This window comes from Anser cygnoides, chromosome 1, assembly GCF_040182565.1.
Source record: "Anser cygnoides isolate HZ-2024a breed goose chromosome 1, Taihu_goose_T2T_genome, whole genome shotgun sequence".
NCBI classification, from domain to species: Eukaryota; Metazoa; Chordata; class Aves; order Anseriformes; family Anatidae; genus Anser; species Anser cygnoides.
In genome coordinates, this window is record NC_089873.1 from 91,596,633 (window position 1) to 91,608,694 (window position 12,062).

At 38.0% G+C, this 12,062-nt stretch overlaps 1 long non-coding RNA gene across 2 annotated transcripts; it reads right to left on the reverse strand.

The window, feature by feature from the left end:
- Window positions 1-215: 215 nt before the first annotated feature.
- Window positions 216-11,562, reverse strand: LOC106039227 (uncharacterized). Of its 2 annotated transcripts, none has more exons than XR_001209109.3 (5): window positions 11,246-11,562; window positions 10,544-10,663; window positions 6,046-6,102; window positions 1,173-1,224; window positions 216-490 (listed from the first exon to the last, which is right to left on the reverse strand). It is a non-coding gene; the product is annotated as an uncharacterized lncRNA (long non-coding RNA). The 2 variants fall into 2 exon arrangements; XR_001209111.3 differs by lacking the exon at window positions 11,246-11,562 and adding an exon at window positions 10,775-11,215.
- Window positions 11,563-12,062: the final 500 nt, after the last annotated feature.

Consider the following 12,062-nt stretch of genomic DNA (forward strand, 5'->3'; position numbering starts at 1 on the left):
GCATTAGTACTTAATGAAGAGGACCCCTTGTAGACCCACTGAACAACCTATTGCACAAGCAACAAACATTTGTAGACCTTTTACGTATGCGCTCTAGGGGAGAGGCTGCACTTGCTGACCAATAAGTGATAAATAGTTGCAGAAGCTAATTCAGTGTGGGGGAACTGTGGAAAATCTATTCCGGTTGGGACTGCTGTGACACCTACAATAAAGATGTGTCACTTAACTACCATTGAGCATCTGGCTTTTCCCACAGCGTCGTTTGTTTGGGAATGTGATCTCTACAAACAGCTTCTTATTTCATGGCTGAAGAGTAGTAACCGAACACGTTCAAACAAATTTACCATGAAAGTATTGTATTCCTTTTATCTTTGGGCAGAGGAAATTCTTCAGGCAGTGTTTCTTTTGATCAGTAAATGCCAACCCAGCAGTCTGCTGCTGGCAATGATGAAGCTGTAGGTATCTGTCTGTTCTGTCTTGACAGTATGGCCTAGAACAATAAAAAAAGCATGAAATTCATTCTCCAAATGCCTTGACAATGCCAGCCAGGGAGCAAATGATTATGACAGTAAAACTAACTGTGGCAATGGTGCCCTCCTACACATACGGAAAGGTGGGAGGCATCCTCATAGCATACAGGCTATAGGACAGTCCAGGGACTGTACAGAAATCCAGTTAACAAGGGGAAAAAACTTCACTGCCACAGGGCACAGCTTTCTTGCTTTTATCCACTTCCTGAAACTCAACCTGCAGAATAGCAGCATTTCTGCCACCCAGCTAAGACTGATGCTTTCAGAATAAAAGCAGCATGAGTCATAGGTAGAGGTCCAAATGTTAAGTGTTCACCTCTTCGGTATGACCACAAGAATTTGGAACTGTTAACCACTGTTCAGGGAAATATGCATCTTTTTCTCCAAGCTCTGTTGCAGGAATGAGTCTATTTGTGGCACACATTTTATGTATGATTATACAAGCTAAACAATTTAATCTACATGTAAGAGATTCATTTCTTATTCTAAGAGACTTGTATTGACATGGTGGGATGAACTACAGATTGGTAAAAAAAAAAAAATACATTAATGTATCTGAGTAATTGATAAAACAAACTGCTTATTCTCTCTGGCACCAGGGCATTGCCAGTACTGCTCAGGCAATCTTATTGAGAAGCTTACCCTTCTCAGTGGCTTCAAAATCAGAACTTAGTGATGATTGAGTTTACAGTCCCTATAAAATGCAAAATATTTAAAAATCAGAAGACAAGGGAAAAGAGCAAAATGTATATGCACCGTACACTGTTAAATGATTTAATCTGTATAAATAAGGGATGGGTAGTATATGTTGGGAGTTAAATATTTGACAAGTAATTTCAAATAAAGAGCAAAAATCATAATGGCCTTCTGAACAACATTTTAAAGGATAAAAAAGAACAATGCAGGTGAACCTCCTAGATGATAGTTTCTATCTGGAATAGTAGGACTTACAATACCACTAACACACAGAGGTTTCAGAGACCTACTGGCTGAGCTACGTAGGCAAGTCTTTCTTTTCTTAAATGCAGAACTGCAGCCAGTGATTAACTGTTTGTATGCTTCTTTCAGTCACAAACCTGCTTCTCATAAGTATGTCCATAGCTCAAGCTGAAGTGAAATATCAAAAGCTTAGAGATAAAAGTTGACTAGAATCAGCTGTACAACAAATGATTCTGCAAATTAAAATCTCACTTCTGAACAGATGGTGTGATGTCCTGTTATCTGTATTCATATTAGTTGTCAAACGTATAAAAGTCTGGTACCCCCAAAAATGTAATAGTTAATGGGCACATTGCCATCCAACCACTGCAAGGTGATATCTATCTTAATTATACCATAGAAAGAGCAGGCCACTAAATAAAAAAAGATGCTAGTTCTTTTCAGGATGAGGTGTAGGACCACTACAAACATGGTATGACTCAGAACCATGTGTGGAATACCGTTCTTCTGTCCCAGAGCTAGTGAAAACGTGCTTTGTAGTATGCAATGAAAAGGACTCAGTGCCTCCAACTGATGCACTTGAAACTTGCAGGAGAATTGAGCACTCAACAACATGTAGCTCTTGAGCTCATGACCATACCACAGTATGTCCCCTTAGCTGGGCATTTTAAGTACACAACATGCTACTGGATTTGAAAGCACCCGCCACACTATTGTGATAACATACTGTTTTAGTAATAACTACTTAATTTCTTTAGATGAAAAAGAACGTAAATACAATGAAGAGCATTGAAATAATATTCAGACCTAATGCTTAGTTCTCCATTTTTACTTCTGTATCATGTCAGTCTGATAACTATTTCAGTTTAATCAATGGAGCAGCCTATGTATTCTATTTTAAGATTCAAAGGGTATCAGAGGTAGGATATCTCACTCAGATAACAGAAGTATCACAGTTCATACACCTTTGCAGAACAGGAGAAAGTTGCTTCCTTTGGTTCAAGTCCTGCGTGCTATAAATACAAAAGCTGAAAACCTGGTTTTATACTGACTGTGAACAGAGAGTGATAAAGACTTTTATATTAGCCTGGATTTCCCTTTCAGATTGTTACAGCCAGCATGGCCTATTTTCAAGTTCCTTAGCAAAACCTGCTGTTTTGTGGCTAAGGTATCTGAGGCTGTAAACAAATACTGCTTAGCACTTTCATTTGTGATTCTATTTCTATTTCAAAATCATATGGATAGCACTTGGTCACTACTTTTGTGATTGCCTTGTACCGACATAGCCTGAAATCATACTTAAAGCCTAAATTTAAATGCTTGGTATTACACATTCCTCTTGCCACATGAAGATGTCCTATATACACAGAACTGCATATGACAGACCCTCCCTTACCTCAATTAGCTAAATATATCATCTTTAATAGAAAAAAAATTAAGAGTGAGACACCCTGTGTTCGCTAGATGGCTCTTGAATATTGATGATGAAAACACAGGTGGGAACTAAAGTTACATCAAACCATTATAGACATAAGACAGATAAGATTTTTCATAGAAAGTGTAACTCATCCTTGGAAGGCCTTTCTGAAACTTGTGATAGAGTCACCATTTAGTAACTTCCAGAAGCCAGGAGTGCCAATCTGGAGAGGTGCACATTGGTTCACAGATTTCTTAAAAGGAGATTCAGCTCTGGCTCAAACAGCAGGGGATATAGACTGAAAGAGTGACCCCTTGTCAATCAATGCCTGAAAAACACTAGTCTAGGATAAAAGGCTTGGAATTTTGAGATATGAAGTTTTGAGATATGAAGTATTACACTTTAATACGTAAGGAAGACTGAATGAGGCACCCAAGCAGTAACTTCACTCTTGGATGTCCAATGGCATGACAAAGCTGTACCTAGGGCTTAGTCTGGGGCACAGACAAGGCAAGGATATGAAATTAGACAGCTTTCTTGTAAGCTGCTTAAAGTAAATGCGTTTATACAGGGTCATAGTATTAAAAAAAAAAAAAAAAGGTAAGTATACTCAAGAAAAAGATACTATACTCAATTTTCTTGCCATACAACCACTTTCTTGAAAGATAGTACTATAGCTTCTGGTGATTAACAACCATCAGTTAAAATAATTGGTTTGATTGTTGAATTAGGGATTGTTTTTATAACAGTAATTAAACAAACCTCATCATTCCTTAAACACCATCTTGGACGCTGAGAGGCAGAATTTATATAGGCATCCTGAAATTTCATGACATGAATGTTACCTTAGTGAAAATGTCTTGGCTTTATATATATCCTCGCCAAAAGGGCAGAAACAAGTTTCTACATTTAAGAAACCACAACATAAATTTGAGAGGAATCTTTGCTCCTTTCAATAAAGATAGGAACTGGTTAATCTAACCAAAACTGAGGGAAGAGGTGATCGTTGAAATTGACTGGAGTGGAAAGGAGGTTAAAGAGTTTTTAAAAAGTCACTTAAAAAGGTTTCTCCAACTGAATGTCTATCTATAAGTCTGATGAAGCAAAAGATAAGTTTCAGCTAAGAAAAAAAGAGTAGTTAACTGCTGTGTCTTCGTTTGCACTTTTTAAAGTTTTACACTTCAAGTCATGTCACTGACTGGATTTTGTTAAGTTGTGAGTGATTTCTATTGCGAGTATGATGCATTACAAAATGCTGGACTGTTACAATAATTTAATTTTCTTCTGGAATTGCCAAACAGGGGATACAAAAGGAAAAGAAGACTAACTAGAGTGAAGTTGGAATGTGCTAAATGGGTATGGAACTGTGCAGGATAATGGTGGCAGGAGGAAACTCCTTGTGATTATAACATTAGCTTAAAGGCTAGCCTCACATATTGAGCTGTCAAGCCTGAGGGAAAAGACACCAGGAACTCATTTTTCTATTTGATAGGCCATGGTGGGATTGAGGAATGAAAATGAAAAGTGAAATTAGATTCAATCAGCAGTACTTTGGAGGTAATACAGTAAAAATGGAAAGGATGCTAGCACCCTTTGGGGAAGTAGTATGTGTTCAGTAATACAGGCCGTTATTTGTATTAGTTGAAGTGTCTCCATTTATGTGATTCTACCTTTTTCTCTGACATGCTCATTCATGTTCATGGTAATTTAAGATACTAACTCCCTTTGTAGCTGATGTGCTTGCAAACATAACAGCATCAAAACAAAAAAAAGTAACCATTCAAACAACAGATAATGTACAAGAGAGGCAAGTCTAGATTTTGAGAAGTGAAAATGTGATATAATTTTAAATATTGTGAAACTGACAACTCATAATGAGAAATTGGAACAACCTTAATATCTAACTTCAAACAAATGTTCAAATGCTTTGATCAGCTGCTCAATGAAAACCTCTTTTTTTTTTTTTTTTTGGTGTGTGTGTGTGCATGTGTGTGTGTGTGTTTGTGTCAGCCTTTAGAAAATATTAAGTCTTGCAGTAATTGATACTTTCTTAGCCATAAAGTAACTTTGACTATTTCCAGTTTATGCAGCTTCAGGAATGCCACATGAAATCATTCACCTTGAAGTCCTTAAGCTTAAGCTATGTCAAAAGACTAATGTGCTTTATTTTATGAGGGCAGTAATACATATGTCTTAATTAATAACATTAGATAAAATAACTAGATATCCTTTCTCTGCTTACTCAAGCAAACTTCCTCTTTAAACTGAAAAAAATACAAATGTTCAGTCACTTACATTCTGCACAGCCTTTTTCCACTTATTAATGGGGAATTGAATTAATATTTACTTGAAGAGATACTCCTGAGATTATCTACATATTAGAAGTTAAAATGTACAGGTTTTTATATTGAAGATGAAGTTATTTATATAATCTAATCACAGAAAAAGAAAACCACATGTTTCTTGTGAAAGCAAAGAGCCATATGCCACTACACTTACATTGTTCTGAAACATTAGTTTTACTGCAGGTAGTGTTTAGAAAAATTTCTATAAATATACAGTCTGAAATGAAAAAATCAAGTAACATTCCTGAACACTTCAATTTAAATGACCTCTTCACCATCGACTAAATCTATATAAAGTAGATATTTTGTTTGACTGTGCTCTCATTGTTTTCTCTGAAGACCATTTCCTCCAGATCAGGCCCTCTTCTACCATCAAGATGGTGCCAAGACAGAAAAAAAAATCTTTCATTTAAGTGAATTAGTGAATCACTGAATGCTGTGATTTTGCATCTTTTCAGCAGTTTTCTGTTTGTTCTCAGAAGGTGAAATAAAAGACAGCTGCTGGAAACTGGTTATGACTTGGAAAGGATAACTGAGAAATAACCTTTTCAACAGAACAGCTGACCTGATCAAGTTTGGGAAATGAGAAGTGGTAATCTTTCTCTGCATTTGCTTTCTTTGTCAGAGGAAGTTGCTTCTGAGAAAGGCTGAAAAAATTGCAACCATCTTGGACTATGTTCCAAAATGTGTGGGCATCCTGCTTCCCTCAGTCCCTCATGGTTTCAATGATAACTTCTGTCTTGAGCTATTTCAGTAGATGACCTATTTAAATGAATATACAGCTGAGAGTGGGAAAAGGTGCAAAAGAGCTTACCTTGTATTCCAGTGGTTTCCTACTCATATCTGCTAGGCTTTGATTGCTCCTTACCAACTGCAAAAAAAAAAAAAAAAAAAAAAAAATAAATAATTAAGCTTTGACAAGGGAAGCAACAACCTTGAATTTTGAACCTGAAAAAGTAGAGATTGAACTGACAGGGGAAACAAGACAAGCAGCTTACTTTACTGAGGACAATAAAATGCTCAATTAGACATATTAATTATAGCATATGTAGCACCATCAAGCCTTAGGTAGGAACTTTGCTCTTCTCTCAGTCAGTGGTATAATCATTACACCTAGCTGGTGAGTATGCTGCATGGCTATTTAGTGCTTGTTATCGCTGCTTTACCCTTGCTCTTGGAAGAAAGAAAACAAATTAAAACAGGATTCACTTCAGTGCTAGTATGAGCCAGAACAGATCATTAGGGGAAAGTGGTTGGTGCACCAAGCTCTGCTTAGATAAGCTTTACTATTTTCACATCATAAGTTAAATATATTCAGGAAACCTCACCTTTAAACTTGCCTAGGTATTATGCTACCTTTAATTCAAGGCTCCAAATTCACTGAGATATTCAGATTATCATGCAAACCAGCTGAGCTCTCAACAAGCAGCTCAAATAATGTGTACCAAAATTGGAACCCAAAAGTAGTAAAAGCCTTTTGCGTTTTAAGATAACATTCATAGGAAATGTAATACTGAAGTTCAGTTTTCATTTTAGAAGCACTGAACCCCAATACTTCCTTTTTTGGCAAATAAGCAATTCAAGATTCAATGAAAAATGTCTACCATTACTATCAGACTGTCTTATTGCCCTATTATATTATACACTGAGACTACTGAAGTCTGTAATCATTTTCTATACAATGTTGTGTCTATCAAGCAATTCATTTAAGTTATGAAATTAAAATTTCTCTGTACAGTACTTTACTCACAGCTGGTAGTAGCCAATAACTAACAGATTTAGATCTTTACTATTTCTAATTATTTTTTAAAAAAGGCGTATTTACAGTGTTATCATGTGTTTACCTAGTACTACCTGGACTGTCCATATTCTGTCACTGAAAAATATATGCTGTTTGCATCCCAGAAATTTATTCTCCCAGTATGATTATTGCAAGGGGTTTGACTACCACCTAGCTCTGTAAAAATGGAAACAAAAAATCTGGCATGAAAAAAAGATGAATTTTTTGATGGAACGCAACAGTAATTTCATTGTTAATGCCTTTTACAGTGCATTTAAATAAAGTGAAAAGCTGTACTAAGTAATTTGTAAGATCTCAGTGTTATAGGGAACTCCTATAGATGTAGAGAAATTTTTAGCAAAGCTCTGTTACTTTGAAGACTGGAATAATTGTAGAGCATCACTTAAGACAACCTACAGAAGTATTTGTTCTTCAATTTATTTATTTATTTTTAGCTTTTGGACTCTGATTCAGTTCCAGCTGGTCCATAATGGAAAGAACAAAAATCAGTTCTTTGTCAGCTTTGGGTAAATCTCTACACAAAACTAAAAAAAAATCCCAGATGAAAAAGACATTACTTCCCCAATGTGAGCAACAGTAGTGCAAGCTTCCCTCTTGCTGCTGCTGCACGAGTGCCTTTTTTTTTTTTTTTTTGACAGTGATGTTTATAAAAAAAAAACACTCCTAGTCAGTCTTATGGTCTTCCATGCTCAGATGTACCACAAGGATAACAGTTCCTCAAAAGCACTTCCTAGTTTACGTTAACCCATATGGATGAAGTCTGGCCAGTTTCACTTGTTTTAGGCATGGACTACATATGAGCAGAAGGTGAAGCAATTTGTGACATTTTCCTTTTCTACCTGAGTCTGTGTTGTCTGAAGCAACTCTTGTGCCTGCCCTGGGATTAGAGATATAATCTATCTGTAAATAACCAGAGGGTAAAAATACTTTACTTTCAAGACTGCTGCAAATCATGAGGTGAGAACTTAGAGACTGCCACAAACTGCCACAATCCCAGTGAAACAAGCTGTACCACTCAGGAGAAATCTCATTCTACACCTAAGGCCTGTTCAGGTCTTATAGCCAAGTCCTACCTCTTCTATCTCCGTTCCAGTTTAGAAAAGCAAGGAGTCCAGTTACATTAAAGGATGATTTCTCTCAGCTGCAGCTGGGAAAGTATTAATGGCCCTTTGACCCAGGCCTATTCAGGCAAACCGATGCACACTTTTACTGAGACGGATTTTGGGTGTGCAGGTCCTTTGCATAGACAGGAGAAAGTAGGCACTTCATAGCAATGTAATTTTTAGCAGTAGGTGACTTTCCATTCTTTTGGGATAGTACTAACAACAAGAAAAGAATAAAAAATGCAGGGTAAGACAGAAAGGGAAATTATCTTACTTTGGATTGCTGTGTTTTTTTCTTTCCTCAGAAAAAGGCTATAACTTTACAAGAAGGAAAACAAACTTAAGCTGCTGATGACATTTCAAAGTTGTTTGTCAGTAAGAAGGTACTTGCAGGCTAATCTTTAACTACTCTGTGAGTAGCAAGTAATTTCCATTTGTAACACCTGAGTTTACAGGGTTTAAGTGTGATGTCATTTTTATTTGTAAGGTATACTGAAAAATGCTTTAACCACTACCTTGCAGATACATAAATCAAAACTAATATATAAAATGTTTAAAAAGCTGCACAGTTAAAGGGGGATGTCCTGAAAACTGTAACTGTGGTCTTTTTTATAGTTAAGAAAGTCTAGTGTTCAACACATGCCTTTTACCTCACTAACGTTAAATTTAAAACTTAAGCCTATAACCCTCTTATGGAAAATTTTAGTCTGATGAGCATCAACCACAGACACTATGCTCACTATGCAAACACTATGATTACAATGAATGTATTGCAATCAAAAGATAACTGAATATTTTACAACAGCATCTATAAACCCAGGTGCCATGAATTTCCATAGGAGATAAATGTTTATCAATTGACAGTAACAAGTGAACTTGGCAAGTTTAAGCCAGGCTGGTATAAGCAAAAGGGATTACATTCAGTCTGGTTGAACTTCATTTGATGGGGTGCTACTGGTAGATCTGCTTGATCTGGTGTATTCTGAATACATACAGTCTCCCTAATCTGCAGTAAAACAATGCATGCTTCCATTGGATTGAATGTTTTACTCCTGCCTTCATCCAAGCAAAAGAATATTAATCATTAGTTTGTCATTAACAGTACATCCCTCCTGCATATTTTAGTTGACACAGATGTCATTCATTTGTCTGTATTGCAGGAGTTCACAACTCTGCAATGTGGTGGCCAGGTTATTCCATTATCTTTAGAGAATATTTAGCAGAGGTAGCATGATCAAGTTGCCTGCCACTATGTTGCACATGGTATTGTGGAAATACTGACATCACAGCGTTTGATCATTGACTTGAAAAAAAAAAAAGAAAAAAAATTATTTCTATGTATTACTTTCTAATCAAACGGAAGGAAAATGCTGAGTTCAGTTATGTCATCTTATTAAGCTGCTGCAGATTAACATACATTGAATAATATGCATGTATAAATTAATAGGGATACAACAAGTTAGTTATTAAATTAGCAGTTTGTATTTTTAGATAAAAGTTAGACTACAGAATACTGAAACTTGAGTCATTTGCCCTGTCATGCTGTGTTCAAGATACATTTAAGAAATGACTCATGTTTTTTGACTGAAGTGAAATCAGTTTTTTTTGTTTTCAAATAATTTTGCTTTAAAAATTATATCACTTTTTGTTAATGATTTGATGATACTTGTATAAACTCTGCTTGACAACATAGCTGAGAAGTGAATGACTAAATAAACCTAAACATCTAAAAACCTTAAAATCTCAAATAACATTCAGGGAGGAGAACAGTAATTTAACTGCAGGAACAGAAAAAACAGTTCCAAAAATAATTTTAGAACCAATCCTTATAAAAATCTATTTGTTGCATAAAAGCTACGTAGACTGTGCCTATGTAATTAAAGGCATTCTTTCAACTGAGACAATTTCTTACCTTGATTCAATTAGTGTACTTCTAAAATCCATAAGTTAAAAAAGAAACACACCACATATACTGGCTATTAAAATAAATTACCAAGAAATGTATCAAACTTCATTTATCTTTAAAAAAATCTTACATTGCTACTTACAGCTAATATCATATATAATTAGTTGTGCAAACTGTCCTACCACCTGCATGTGATGTCATATCACATTAGGTAGACTATACTGCTTAAAAAACATTCATAGCTTGTGACCCAAGAGCTTTCAGAAGTCACACATGAAATTCAGTCTACATTTTGTCTTCCTATCTCCACAGCCATGGAGAGCTACACACATTTTAAAGAAACAAAATGAATGAGAGAGGGACAAGTGTGGGACCAAGCAAAAGGCAGTCCACAGATGAGGTGTGAAAGGCATTTATTTTTGCTTGGAACTGTGGGGTGAATTTTCACCACATCGTGCACTTAATATTATGTAAAGCAGTTACATCACAGCAGAACACCCACCTGCTGTGCAATGCAGTTGCTGATACAAAGGCACATCCTTCATGAGCTCCTGTTGGCATTGGTGCATTTTACATGCATAAGGCCACCAGTATCGACATGTGTAGTATCCTGATAAAGCTCCTAGCAAAAAATTATCATCCTTGAGACCATAAAATGAAAGTTCATTAAAGACCACAGGTACACGGCTAGCCTACCGTAAAATGGCAGAAACAGTCCTTAAAACCTTCTTACTTTCAGTTTGCCCGCGTCTTCCCCAGAAGCACCCCATCTCCTATTTTGAGGATTCTGGAGGTTTTGGCAACAAGGACCGAAGCTCAGACCGCAGGGAGTAGCATGCCTACTTTGGGGGCTGCTCTATCTTACCCTGCCTGAGTCAACCACACTAGTGCTGGGTGTGGGGTCATAGCCACAAAATCAGTGACTACAGGGGTGGCCAACCCTGCTCTCCTCCTTCCCCTTCCACCCAACGTGGAAAGTAAGTGTTGTGCACAAGTGTGGCTTGACCCCATTGTTCCCCTACACTGAGACCTAGAGGCTGTAAAATGCCTTTTTTCCTCTGGCACCTAGCAGAGACCAGCCCTAACAAGTGGCAGAAAATGAGTTGGGGCATCACATCCTTAGGCCCAGAAAGAAAGCTGCAAGGGTTGCAGTAAAAATACACATACACACAAAAATAATAGGAAAGGTCTGTGGTGGTTTTACCCAGCTGGACAGGTGAACTCCACCACAACTGCTCTCTCACCCTCCTCAAAGGGAAGGTGGCAGAAAATAGAATGAAAAAGGGCTCAAGGGTCAGCCTTGATAAGGACAGGGAAATCACTCAACAATTATTCTGACAGGCAAAACAGACCCAGCATAGGGAGATTAATGTAATTTATTAGCTATCACTAACAAGCTAAAGCAGGGAGAAATAAAACAAACAAAAAAACAAACTGAAAACACCTTCCTCCCATCCACTCTTTTCCACCTCCACCCCCAGAGCGGTGCAAGGGAACAGGGGCCAGGGTCAGTCCCTAACACTTCATCTCCACTGCTCCTTCATGGTCACTCCCTTCCCCCGCTCCACATGGGGTCCCTCCCACAGGATGCCGTCCTTCCTGAAATGACACTGTGGGGGCTGCCCACAGGCAGTAGTTCTTCAAGAACTGCTCTCACATGGCTCCGTACCACAGAGTCCATACATCAGAAGCAAAAGTCTCCAATGTGATCCCCTGCAGGCTGCAGCTCTGGCCTGGGGCTCGCTCCTGTGAGGGTTCTCCATGGGCCTCAGCCTCCTGTAGGCCGCATCCACCTGCTCCACCGGGGGCTCCTCCACGGGCTGCAGCGTGGAGATCTGCTCCGTGTGGGACCCATGGGCTGCAGGGGGACAGCCTGCTCCACCAGGGGCCTCTCCACAGGCCGCAGGGGAACTGCTGCTGCCTGCCTGGAGCACCTCCTGCCCTCCTGCTGCTCTGACCTCGGGGTCTGCAGGGCTGCAGCCTCACTCCTCACTCTTCCAGCTACTGTTACACAGTACGTT